Below are 13,833 nucleotides of genomic sequence, written 5' to 3'. Positions count from 1 at the left end.
TGTTTACATGAAACACTGACTGAGCAGTAGCCCATGACTACTGTGCAGTAGTGTTGCGTGGCAGGAAGCGTGTTGCATGCTACTGTGCAGTAGTCTTCGGCTACCGCATAGTCAGTGTCACAAAAAAGCCATTTGGCGATCCTGCTGTGCAGTAACTGCAGTTACTGTGCAGTCATTTAGTACTTGTTTATACACGAGTACTAAATGACTTCACAGTAATGACCGCACAGTCAGCATCTCATATAGATGTGGTCAGTAAGATGTTTCTGAGCATAATGTTGTATTGTGCTTCTGATCCAAGGTCTAATTCAAATGACGCATTTAATTTATTGGGAAATTAGTCTAACTGAAAACAGAGGAACTGTTACCATACATCCTCTTCCTCCCCCATATAAATGGGAGGAAGGCCCCCCTTTCCTCCCCCCCCCACACACACATATAGTGGAAAGGCCATGTTTCCAGTGTGTGTTAGGAAAGGCAATGAAGTAAAGGAAATTCTCCACTCTGGGCCCCAAAGCAATTCTATTCTTCTCTTCATGGGAAAGAACACGTGTGTATCCATCACGTCCCAGAACATGTGTTACCAATTTCAACTGTTTTGTACATGCCTAGGAATATACTTCTGCTGTAACTCTTGACCTATCTCACAAGTCCTCCCTTTTTGTTTATTAACTTGAATTGTGTCCTCACTGAAATATAGTACACTCTTAGCAAGCTGTAAAAAATAATAATCTGAGTTGTATTTTATTATTAAAAAGTTAAAAATAGCCTAGCTTTAGACACCTGCAGTTCTTACCTGGGTCTAACTCTACTCCCTTTATAGTCTAAATTTTGCTTGATTCCAATAATCCTAATTCATGTCAGTCAGTTTATTGAATTTGGAGTTATTACGCACATGAGTATGTAGTACAGGTTTTGGCCTTAGATTTAGATTTATAAAAGTGCACATTTCCTCTGGATAATTCTAGTTTTAATAATGCCATTAGTAGGAGACAGTGTTTGTGAGCTTTTAATTTTATTCCAGTTCAAGTGCTACATAGACTTCTCAAGTATGTTTCAAACAGAAGCAATTCAACTAGTAACTAGACATTGTAATTCAACTCTATTTGAATAATTAGCATTTTATGAAACAGATGTTAAAATTCTGTAACGTTCTGTTTCTGTAACAATTTTTTTCTTTAAAATTTGCAATTTATTAATATTTTACTTTCTATATAATGCTTTTATTTGGAGAGAGATCCAAAGGCAGTTTTTAGATTGTGTGCAAGTGCATCTCTAGCGTGTAGACAGGCCGTGGGTGCTTGTTTATAAAACACATGCAGATATCAGTATTTCTGAAATGCTGTGCGCAATTTACAATACAAGTGGCATTAACACTAATCAGCAGTTTAAGATAGAAAGGCAGGGAATTACTGGTTTAGTTGAAACAGCACTGAACATTTAGATAGGCCAGAAGGCAATTAGCCGGGTTGGTGTCTAGCCAGGAAAGTGTTCCTTGTCAATAAGAGTCAGTGGGCATCATTAATGATACTACTCAAAACTTTAGTTTTGCAACTGATTTTTGCAAATCATGAGAGGAAGGGTAGTTGAAGCTTTGGGACTTAGTTGTTTGGGTTCAGTTTCCTGCTCTGTCATATAATACCTTTTCAACCTTGGAAAAGTCAGCCCCCGATACTCAAGGCAGTGAGGTGCCTGATGTCAATTAAAGGCATTGACAGTTAGGCACCTAGATTCCTTTGAAGATGTGGACCTTAGTCCTGTTAGCCATGTCTGCACCACTACCCAATCCCTCTCATATTCAAGACTCCTGATAGTATCCCTGACTACTGAAAGACTTAAATTATGGAAGTCTTAGGGCTGTTAATACCACAGCAGGGACAGCAATGCAAGTAATGCTCCTTAAGTACACAATACTGCTAGCACTGTAGCATGAACAGCCCTGACACTAAAAAACTTGCCACATTTTCAAGGCTTCTAATAGTTCCTGTCAGGGCTGCTATTATAGACTTAAAAATTAAGGGAGATAACAGACATGAAAATGACAAGATGCGATGGCTTTAAGCAATTTGTAACAAACTCCAGTTATCCATATCATGGAAGCAATATACAACAAATTGGGACCAGCATGTTATACAGTTAAGCAAGCAGTACACATACCTGGGATGCATATAGATTAAATACACTGTACTACAAAACTGCAGGCCTTTTACATAATGTAATACTAGGAAAATTAAAATTAAAACAATACCCAATCTTGAAAAAAATAGCCATGCTTACTACTTTCCCTAGTTTTGAACTACTCTGGAAAAAAACGTTGCAACAAGCCATGAAGGCCATAAAATTAATTCTCCTGAACCAGGAAAAGCAGGCAATTCTAAAGACTATCGGTTCCCAAAAAGATCATCTGCCCTGTAGCACCTCTTAATTTTATACCATCAGGGACTCTGCTCAAGTGCTTTTACTGATCTAGTTTGAGCAGTCTGGCTCAGAGAGAGGGAAATTCTCTCAGATAGGTAGGGCTGAGCCATATTGAATCTTTCAGTGCTTAAAAGTGGACGTGCTCACACACACACACGTACACGTCTCAACCCTGACCTAGAGCTCTGACTAGAACTGAAAAAACATATGAAACTCTATTCCCAATTTATGCAGCTTCCAAGGGTACAGCTAGCAATAGCTGTGATGAGAAACACCTGTCTACTAGGGCTGGGACTCAGGCAACCCAACTCATTCCATACACAGCACTGATTTGTGATTAGGTAGTGACAGATATTGTTCCCTTACAAGCTGAACTGAATTAAAATCTAATGGTTAATATTCTACATTCTTTTGCCAGAACAATCCTCTTTACCAAACAGCTAAAAATAAAATAAAATAATCTTTCTATTTTTTTTGTGAATGAAAAACACGTGCTCACTCCTCTGGACTCCCTTTCCTCATCTAGCTTTTTCATCATTACATTTCTGCTTTGATATTGGTTGCTCGCTGCCCTGAATCAGTCAAACATTTACTCATATACAAAGCATGATTTTTTGTCAGCTTTTACTATGACAAATTATTCTGAATTTATGGGTGTATACATCATTCTGTATTCTCTATACAAATCAAGTCTTATTCTCCAGTCTGGTATCCTGGGGTTATTCCAGGAATTTCTTCTTCCACCCCTTTTGTCTGTGGGGTTAGCCAATGTAACAGTGTGGAGAGTCAGGCTTAGCATTTATTTATAAAGTATTTTCCTCCTTTATGATGGCAGGTATGCAGGCATATGATGATTTATGTGCAAGATTTTGCTGTATAGGTATGTGTCACCCATGCTATATCCCATCTGTATTTTCTAGGGTAATGTCTACTTTTCAGCTGTCTTTAATTGGTAGTCTCTGCTGCGGATTGCATTAGTGATGATGGGACAGAGGAGTCACATCACCAACACTCAACAGCACAAAACAGATCAAAGCAGAGGAAATTCCACTGCTAACAGGCCCAATATCCCCAGAGAGGGAGATCCATTCCAGTGGTGTTTGTATGAATGCGCACAGTTACAGTCCAGTGACACCTGTACAGAAACAGTATGTGGTAAAGAGGGTACAGAGAAATCTGAGTGAAAGAAGTGAGGCAGGGCTGGAGAGTCCTGCTCTCTGATTATGTACTGTTCTCAGACTATGGATATATGTATATGCATGTACATATGTGTGTGTGTGTGTGCGCGCGAGCGCGCGCGCGCATACATACACACACACACACAAATATACTCATAGATCAGTGTGTCACAACCTTTTTAGATTCACGGGCACCCCTTGTTAGACTCAAAGCACTCCTTAGGAAATGCCAGCTCTTAACATTTTTTGACTGTGGAAAAATAATAGAGCAATTATTGTATTACAAGGAGCTCAAAAAGATCACAGCAGGTCAGAATGCTTTTGACACGACGGATTCCTAAACCTCTGGGTTTATTTTGTGAATCCTACGTAGGTGTTTGCACATCTAACAGTCTTAATATTATGTGGCATGCAACAGCACCCTTAAATTGATCTCACAGCACCTAGGTTACTTCAGCATCCTGGTTGAGAATCATTGTTATACCATACATAGGGTGTAGATGGGGAGTGAAAACAGAGGTTTTTTTCCCTGAGGTGAGAATGAAGCTCACAAAGTAGCACAGGGAAATTATCCTGATACTCTACCCATTATGGCTAGGGACAGACATTCAAAAAGCCTGAGCCTGAATTGATTCAATCTTTGCAGGTTAGTCAAACCTGGCTAGGCTGAACTGGTTTGTAACTGGATGGACATTCTCTCTGGACTGAGGAAATGCAGGCACATGCCTGCAGTGGCTCAGGCTAGAAGCCAGGGGACGCTAAGCAGCCCTCCCTTCCTTTCCGCAGGGAGCTAAACTGGGGGGTGTGGCCAGGCCCCAGAAGGACGCTTTGATTATGGAGGTCTGTGTGTACCATCCCAGGCTCTTCCCTGCTGGCTGCTGAAGGGGCGGGAGTGTTGCCATACCCAGCCCCCTGCAAGCACTGAGGCAAGGGGAGGTGCAGTGCATGCATCTGTTGATGATACTGAGCTTTTCAGTCTCCCTCCCTGCTTTTTTATACTGTCTGCAGCAAACTGACAGGCAAGCCAGCCAGTAGGGAGTTGATAACAGTGTTTATCACCCCCATCAGCAAAACAATAGCCTCTCTTCTTTAATTCAAACTTTTCTTAAACAGCTTACCAGCTGACCTGTTGATTAGCTGCAAAAAGCTCTAAGTGGTCACTGTCCTGTCTGCCTGTCCCAGTGAAATTGGAGACACAGACATATCTCTTCATTAGCTAGCATACCACATGCCTAGGGTCTGTGGGGCTGGGGTCTGTGTTGTCGGAAATGGGAAGGAGGGGGTGGGGGGAATTCCTGCTTGATCAGCGAAGGTGGGAGTAGGGCAGGGGGAAATCAGGCAGACCCTGTTTTGCCTGTAGTCTCTTCAGAGCTCCAGCCAGGGAGCAGAGGGGAGGGGCCAGCTCTGCTGTGGAGCAGAGAGCCCCGCCCAGCCCAGGGAGCATGATGGGATGCTGAGGGAGTCTGATTTATCTTAAACCAGTAAGGAACTGTTTTCCTTATGTCTCTTGGACCATCTGATGCTTGCAGGATTCAGGGTTCTTCTTCCAGTACCCTCCCTTGCACACACGTACCCTGATGAGGGTAGATTTTCACAGAGTAAAAACTAAGCCTAAATTAATTCTCACAGTGCAGTTCCACCTGTCTTTCAGAAACTGGAACAATTCCTATGCCTCTGCAGGAGTACATGACTTAGCCTTATAAACTGGAAAATACCCTTCTTCAAGGTCTATGTCCATATGCTTATATAACCTATTTATGAATGTGTGTTACAAGTCTTCCTCTGGGATGATACATGAAGGATGAGTTTGATTCTGGCAACATGAGAAGGTTTCGTCTTTGAGTCCAACTGTAGCAGCTTATGCTTTCATCTCTGAAGGTCCCAGGTACAATCCCCAGAGTGTTGGCTAACATGGTGGGTGTGAGTGTTTGTCTGGAATTTGAACTCCTGCAAGTCCCTGATGGTCAGGACAAGCTTCTTTTGATCAAAGAAAACTTGTAACCTGCTGTGTTACAGGTTCTCCCCGGTGTCACAGAATATACTAGTCTATTGCATCTCTAGTTAAGACTAGCTCAGGTAGCAGTTCATGTTTTTAGCTCCAGAGTTTCCCAGCTCTGTTCCCAGGTATGGGCCAAGATGCCAGCCAACTCACTTAAGTTACGTAATTTGTTTTCCTTCCCAGTTCACAGTATATGACCAATTTAATCCATATGGTTTTCTTATTGATGGGAGTAAAGCGAGGTTAAAAAAAATTACATTAGCACACAATTTGTGGGTGAAATATGAATTTCTAGACTTTCAAATGCTTGAATCTTAAAAATTGTTAAACCGCTTGTTCGATGTATAAATAGACAAAATTGTATATTTTTTTTTGTATATTGATGTAAACATTTGACAACTAGTACTGAGCTGAGCTGGAGCTGTCTTCATTTGTTTAGAACTATTTTTTCAAATATTAGCAGTTATACTGCTCAAATTTGAAGGAAAAACGTGGCTTTTTTTGCCAGTTGCCATGCTACCCTTGACCATGACTGCATCAAATTTCCTAGTAAAATCAGTCGATACTGATCAGTATTTAAAGATTTAAAAAATGTTACAAATAGTAACATGTTTTTTACAAAGACACTCTCATGGACCCAGATGGACAGCCTTCCATCTTCAGTTCCCTCTGTGCAAAAGTGAAGTTTATTTCCTACCTATGGGGACTTTTTACCGTCTTGTACCATCTATACTGTTCCCAGAGTCTGACAAAGGGACTTTGATCCCGAAAGCTTGCAGAAAAGGACAATTTTCTTACGATTTCCCAGTTGGTCTAATAAAAGGTATCATTTTGGAACCACGATTTCTAGTTTTTTGTGTTACAAATAGTGACATTTGGCTGTTGAAAGTTTTGTAGATGTAAAACTGCTCCTTGCTGCCATTTAAAAAGAAAATAAGAAGATAATTCTTAAAATATAAGGGCATTAGCCTAAATGTGACTGCCAAAATAAAATGAGATATTTTATTCTGCTGCTGTAAACTGTCTTGCAGTTCTAGCTGGCCTGAACTCTTGTATAATTTTGCAGCAACTATTCATGAGTAAATCTACGAGGCCAGGATTTTTTGTTGTGATATCTCTTATTAGACTAACTGGGAGAGCCATTGGACTAGCTTTTGTGCTCCAGGTGCCCTTCCTCAGGTCTGAGGTGACTCCTGTATTCATGAGGCTATATAGTACTCAATTCTGTATTTGTCAGTTGTGCAGTTTGTCTCTCAGGTCTTAATTTGAAAGTTGTTACACCTGGGCCTGGGCCTCTGCTCCTGCACCGAGTGAACTCAATGGTAAAACTTCCATTGACTTCAGTGGGAAGGAGCTCAGAGCGGTGCTGTGTTTAACAGTCTATCTGTTGTGTGGAGGGTTGTTGGTTGTATCCCTGTGGGTCTAAGGACATGGGCAGACAAGGTGAATTGGGTAGACTGGATATCTTTTATTAGACCAACTGAATAGATTGGAAAAATTGTTCTTTGCACGCTTTCGGACACCAGCCTGCAAAGAACAGGTTTCCCAGCTATTCAGGTGGTCTCACACACCATGGGCCGACTACCCAAAGAAACTTGCCTGCCTCTGTCATGTGGAAGATGCGGCAGGTGGTGGTTTTGCAAAAACAAAGAGTGAAGGCACTAGGAAGCTGCAAACTGTTAAGGAGCCTGTATGTGAAGGCAAGCACAGGTCTTAGAAACCGTAGTGGCAGGGAATGACCCAGGCTGGGCACTGAGGTGACAGTGGCTCTGGCGTGCTGTGCTTCTCTTCCCACTCGGAGGCCGAGGGCAGTTGAAAAGGTGGGCCGACCACCTGGTGTTTGCATTCAAGACGCACTTCAAGGGGGGACACACTTCAGTGGCGGTTCACCCAGGCTGAGGTGCCTCCCAAGTGCTTCAGGGGGTCAGCGACCCCGGCTGCGGCTGCCCCGCGGGAGGCGCCAGCCTTGGTGTCACTGAAGCGAGCGTGACGCGCTGCGCGGCTCGCCTGGCAGTGGCGCCGGGCTCCGCTCCGCTCCGCTCTGCTCGGCGCGCCCGGCCCTGGCAGCCTGCGGCCCGGGGGCTCCGTGTGAGGCGCGGCACCCGCAGACTCCCCCGCCCCGGCTCTGGCCCGCCTGAAGCAGAAGCAGCTGCGGCGGCGGTGGCGGCGCAGCCCAGCAAGGGTTAAGGGCTGGCAAGCCCGGCCCCCGGCCCTCGCCTGGGTGTAAACAGAGCAGCCTCAGCCTATGGTGTGTGATCGCTGCTGCGTGCTGGGGGAGACAGCCCGGCTCTGTAACACGATACAGTACAGCCGGATTGAGCTCGGAGCGGCGCGGCGCGGCCAGGGGAGGTAGGTGCGTGCCGCTCGCTCGCTCGCTCGCCCGCCCGCCGGGCTGCATGGGGGTGGGGTGGGGTGCGGGCCGGGGGTCCCTCCCAGCCGCGCTAGCCTCTGAATTGCGGGGAGCGGCGAGGACTTCCCGCGGGCCCCGGGGGGCTGTGCGCGCAAGGGATGCGGAGCATCGCGTCGCTCCGCACCGCACGTCTCGGCCCCGGCCCCCGGCCCGGCCCGGTCCGCAGCCCCAGCGGCTCGGAGCCGTGAGGCTGGAGCTGGGAAAAGTGAAAGATTTCTCCTCCATAGCGGCTCCCCCAGCACCCGGCTGTTTTCTCCCCGGCTCCGGGCTGCTGCTGCTTCCCCAGCAAAGTCCATGGAGGGAAAATGGGAACTTTTGCAACCCGGCGTTGCGGCGGGCAAAGAGCCATCTGGGTCTAGGAGAGCTGGTCCCGTTCTTTCCCTTCGAGTCTAGCATCCTCCCCGCCGCGTTGTGTAGGCACCTGGGAAAAAAATCAATCAATGAAGCGGAGCTTTATGTACGTAGTGTTGCTGTGAACGGCCACATTTCTGGCTGCTTTTCATTGCTCTTCCTCTGCCCGCTCCGGAAAGGATCCGCACAGAGTAGCTGGCCGTGTCACGAAGTCGTTCTCGTCTGCTTCAAGCTTTAATATAATCAAATCCGTTGCCTAAAGATGGTGTAGCTGAAGATTTGATCCTTTTCCACTGAAGTGGAAATACTTTCAGTAATTGAAAGCAGATTCACGGCTGGAGTTGTGCAAGCCAAGGTTTTCATTTTTTTTTTTTTAAATAAACCTTTTGTTCCTCAGCCTTCAATGTTTGAGCAAAGCCATCCAGAGTCTACCTCTGTTTGCTAATTGTTCAAGTAGTCTTTCAGAAAGGATTAAAGGCATTCAAAGAGAGGTTGATAGGGACCTGAACTCACATAAAATGATGTCCATTTCAACGTGTGGGCTTAAGGATGTGCTACAGCAGGCTTTGAACCCATTACATTTCAGCTTTCCTGTTAGTTTTCATGCAGCTGAGATACAGACAGTGATCTATATCTAAAACGTTGATTTGATTTTTAAAGCTATGGTAGCTCAACTCATGCTCATAAATGTTAAGAGAGATACCTTGCCTCAGGATTTTATCCCAGTTGCTATTTCTGATAAAGCAGCTTGATTATTAAACAAAAAGCCCAAACTTTGAAGGTTCTAAGGGATATTGATCTACTTCAGCAAACAAACCTGACACTTTTCAGTGATAGCTGGCTGTTCTTTGTTAACTTTGTTCCTGTTTTCTGGGCATGACTGGAAAAAGCTTTAAGAATGCTTGCAGACATTTCGGCATTAAAGAGATAAACTTAGGATATGAACTATCAAGCCCTTCAGACAAAGACTGAGCTGCTCTCGATCTTGGCAGCTTTGAAGATAGAGAACAATAGAGTGAAACAGAAGGGAATCACCTTCCATCCTCAGGCCCTCTAATCTACAGAATAAATTGACTAGAATTATGTGGGAAAAGTTACCAAAGATGGCAAAAGCCCCCTATCAAATACTGATTGTATATATGGCATAATGGATCCAAGGAACTGTTTTCCTGATGCTGTTTTGAGTGTCAGTGTCGCTTTGTGATGTTTACAAGCTGTCATTAAGACTAAATGAGACAGCATTTGCATATGTGTGCTAAACATAGTAGTTTTGTTTTTCTTTAAGCTGTTCGATGGTTCCAATCTAGTTATGGCACTTAACATCTCTTTAATAAATATGGAGCTTTGGGTTAAAGCCTATGGGGGGGGGGAGAGCGTTTCCTTTTAAAAACTGAACAAAATATTTAGTTTAACCATCCTCTTACATGAAATTGATGTTCAAATTATCAAGCACATTCTTAGCTACCAGTTGAAACATTACTACATTTTTGATAAATCACAGCGTGTTTCTGTATGAGCGGCCTATTAGTATAGCAATTTTCTTATAGAAAGGCTTACAGAAAAGTCTACATTGTAATTTAGTGCAAAAAGCTTGTCTAAACATTTAAACTTGTTTTTATTTTCTTTGGTTTACAGATAAAAGTTTTTACTCTCTCTTTGTTTACAGTAGAATTAGGGAAACATGATCTGAAGTAGTATGTTCCATTTAGCATGGAATGCGCTTCTCTCAGAATGAAAAAAGTGGCTAAGTAGTAGTTGTCCAAATAAAGTGATTTGATAATTAATGCAGCACAACAAATTAGAATCCTGTATTCCAGGTATTCATTCCTTTTAAAGGTCCACAAAAAAAGCATTGCTAAGCACCCATCACTACTGCAAGTAACATAAAATGACCCAAATTAAAGAACCTGTTCTAAGCTATATTCATTCATTTGCTAAAGTGCATTTCAGAAGATTTAACCAGACTTGTGCAATTAGTGGAAAAAGATCTATTTGCAGCTCTGATCAGCAATTAAAGGATTAGACTTCAGAACTTCACTTTATTTTTTTAACTTGTTTTGCTTCTAAGTGCATCCTTGGAACTAAACAGTGGCAAATGCAGAGTAACAAACAAGCTTTCTAAAAACTAGATATTAAATGTTAAACACACAGAAAGTGATACCCTGCCTTACTGTATTCTGAATAGGGAACTTACATTCCTTTCTAAGTTTTCCCCTGATCTTTGAAGACTTAATTGTTGACTACTCCATATAAGCTGTTATAAACTATTCCAGATACATGCTTTTTCCTAGGTTTTATGTAACGTTACGTATACATAAATGTTAATTATGCCAGCACTCTAATTATTACATATTCAACTATACTAGGGAACTGATCTTGTGACCTACCAAGTATCTTTCTTTCACTTAAAAATTGCGGGGGTCCAAGCATCTCAGGACTTGATGCTGGAAGTTCTTTGCGCAAAAAGGGAAACTGGGTGAAACAGTAGTCGTATTTTATATAGTCTCACTGTTTTCTGAACTAAATAATTTAACTTTTTGTATTTAATTCTTAATAACTGTAAAGACAAGAATCTGTGCGTGCGCTTTTTTTGGTAATCAGGCAGTGTAAGGTCCAAGTAAGATGCAAAGACATTTTATAGAATGATAACAAGTAATCCATTCCATTTCTTGTCTAAAAATTCTGTCCAGAATTTTAAATACAATACTGGTACTATAGGAAAGCTTAGTCTTCTTCAGGTACTATTCAAGGGAACTGTTTATCTAAACTTGTAGCTGGTATTTTTATGTTCCTTTTTAAATCATTACTAAAGGGATACCTTATAAAACAATTCTTTCAAAAGTTTTAGGTAACAGCTTGAAAAAATAACCATAGATGCAGGCTATACAACATGCTTGTGGGAAATATATGGAGGGAAACTGAGGGTTCCAACTTTGAATCACTGTTCATAGTAAAAGGTTTAGTTATGGTCTGTTGATCTGTATAGTAGATCAAAAACTGAACAGGGACAAGGTATGAACCACTACAAGCTTTTAGCATTTAAGTATTTTACTCATGAAAGATACAGTAGTGATATAGATATGATCTTTTTATATTAGTTCTCTGTAAAATAACTTTCAGGCTCCCATATCTAACTTTTAAAACTTCATCCCAAAATTTAAGTTTAGAAGAAACAGTGAACATTTTGAATCAAATATGTTCAAAATTATAGAGGTTAATCTTAATAGTAGAGAATTTTAGTTTAAAGATTTACTTTTACAGAACAATTTATATTTACTTGATGATAAGCAAAAGTAATTATAGTTATAATTTCTGAAAATCTGTATTGGATAAACTTTGATGAAATATATTTAATATATTGTTTTATCGTAATTATTTTATAGTAACTAAAACACAACTACTTGATTCTGGCCTTATGCTTATACTAATTTGATAAATAAGCTTTCTGCCTCTGTTTCTGGCTCTAATAGAAGACTAAATACTGGCAAAACTAAATAATAGCAAAAATGTTTTGCTGCTTAAAAGCCTAGGTTACCACGTAATAAGGTGGTCACCTTAGTTGGAAATCACATTCCTCGTTTGGACCAATTTTATATCTTTGTTCATAGTGTATTTATTTGATTAGTTTGGACTCCTATCAATGCAATATCAGTTTCAGTGATATTTAAGCATAGTCTTGTCACGATGCTACTTATTACTAGTGGTATCCAGTAGGCTGTTTTGAGACAAAGGAGAATATGAATGAAAGTTAGGAGGGGAAAAACAAGTATATTGTATATCAGAAGTGTTGGAACATTTTTTTTTAAGATCGCACAAATATACTTTTAAATATCTAATTTTAGTCTTCAAGCTGTTCTAACTACATAACTTGTTTAACAGAAGAAAATCTAACATCTCAAGTACAGTATTTACTGACCACACAACTAGAAGAAAATATTTAATAGAAAACCAAAGTACATTTTTATATTTATTAAGGTTCACTCATAGTTACTTACTAAAAAAGTTAATATAAGCATTTATGGAGCATAATAATGCCCAAATCTGTAGAAACTTCAGAGTTGTTAATTTTTGCAGAACATATTTCCTCTGAGTCATGAACTGTTCCTCAGGAAAAACTGTTATCTAGGGAGCTGTTAAAAAAGTAGTCTGGAACACTCTTTATGCTCCTTCTTTTAAATAAAACAAAATTGCCTTGTGTAACGAAGTTAACATTGTTAACCTTTTATAATTATTTAACCATTATTCCATTTCACCCCCTGCTTAACAGTTGTACATTAGTGCAATAGACACCTGGCTGTGCTCTTAAAAGTTTATTTGTCTTTCAATTCCTATGATAGTAGGGGGCAGTACATCTCCTTAATTATCTTTGTTCAGGGAAATGCTGAAAGGCCAGGATAGTTAAACAAGGCCATTTGGATTTGCAATAAGGTCGAAGTCAGATGCAAGGAAAGTGGTTAAATGCATTATCATCTTATTGAGCCCATCATCAGTAAAGTGACCTTGATGGAGGTGGAAAAAGCCATTTGGCTATTTTATGACAGCCACCTCTCTGCCTGCTTTATCACTGCCAGAGAGTACTTCATATAGCTTTATCATACTCTCCTCTTTTTGTTTTGAAACGGATTTTCGTGATTGTAGATAACTGGTGATAGGCTGAGAATTGAATTGGACTTCTGCTCCTGGTGGCAGATTTTAATACTTAAGGTTTTATCCCATGGTTTGCTAGATATGGAAATAGCCTTTCATTAATTATTAAGCTGACCTCTTTGGCTGACCATTCTATATTTGCTTTTAAGGATCTTTTAATGATGATGATTGGTTTCTCTGTAAGGGAGCTGTCACAGTTCTACTTGTCCTGTGTTTGTACGTTACTGAGGGAGTTGCCAATTTCAGTTTTATCAGCAGGAATAATGTTTGTTTTAACAAGTGTATGAATTGTTCATGTTTTCATGAAGATTATTTAAATTGTTAGTTCTGTGGCTGGTCTACATTCAGTATGTCCTTTAAGTGAGATAAACAAAAAAAAAATCAGAAAAACAAAATCCAAGGCTAAATAAAACTTGGGTTCATAAGTCATATAGGTTTTGAAGTGCTGACCAAAACAATGCCTAAATACTTCTAAAAATCTGGGCTTTTATCTATTTGGATAATTGTTCAAATATTTAATCATCTAAATCTCAAGAGCCCAACTTTTTTTCTGTTTTAAACCACTTCTGTTTCACTCAAATGTGGCTTCCTAGTTCTGGTTGGCAATATGACACTACAAAATGGATTCTGAAACAAAATAGGAATTACTTTGAAATTGTGCCTCTTAAGAGACTCCAGCGCTGGTAGTAACTTTTGCAAACCTCTTGGAAAAGGTATTAGAATAGCGATCATGGGAATTTTAAACCAGTTGTACATCATCAGACCATGCCAAATAATTGTATCCAGTTTTGCTAACTTTAAGATCATTTGTTAACTTTAAGTTCATTGAA

The 13,833-nt window shown here is 40.8% G+C and overlaps 1 protein-coding gene across 14 annotated transcripts in view; it reads left to right on the top strand.

Moving 5' to 3' along the window:
• Window positions 1-13,833, top strand: part of TENM3 (teneurin transmembrane protein 3) — a 604,744-nt gene that overhangs the window by 256,384 nt on the left and 334,527 nt on the right. The window contains exon 1 of one of the 14 annotated variants that reach the window (XM_059721849.1): window positions 7,858-7,944. The exons of 11 other annotated variants lie outside the window; for them this stretch is intronic. The gene's annotated coding sequence lies outside the window, so the exon portion shown is untranslated. Of the gene's footprint in view, window positions 1-7,857; window positions 7,949-13,833 lie in introns of those variants that run through there. 2 more of the 14 variants (XM_059721853.1, XM_059721850.1) reach the window with 2 other exon arrangements.

Source organism: Alligator mississippiensis, chromosome 2, assembly GCF_030867095.1.
Source record: "Alligator mississippiensis isolate rAllMis1 chromosome 2, rAllMis1, whole genome shotgun sequence".
Classification (NCBI taxonomy): domain Eukaryota; kingdom Metazoa; phylum Chordata; order Crocodylia; family Alligatoridae; genus Alligator; species Alligator mississippiensis.
The sequence above is the reverse complement of the archived record's forward strand: the minus strand, read 5'-3'. Positions and strand labels throughout refer to the sequence as shown.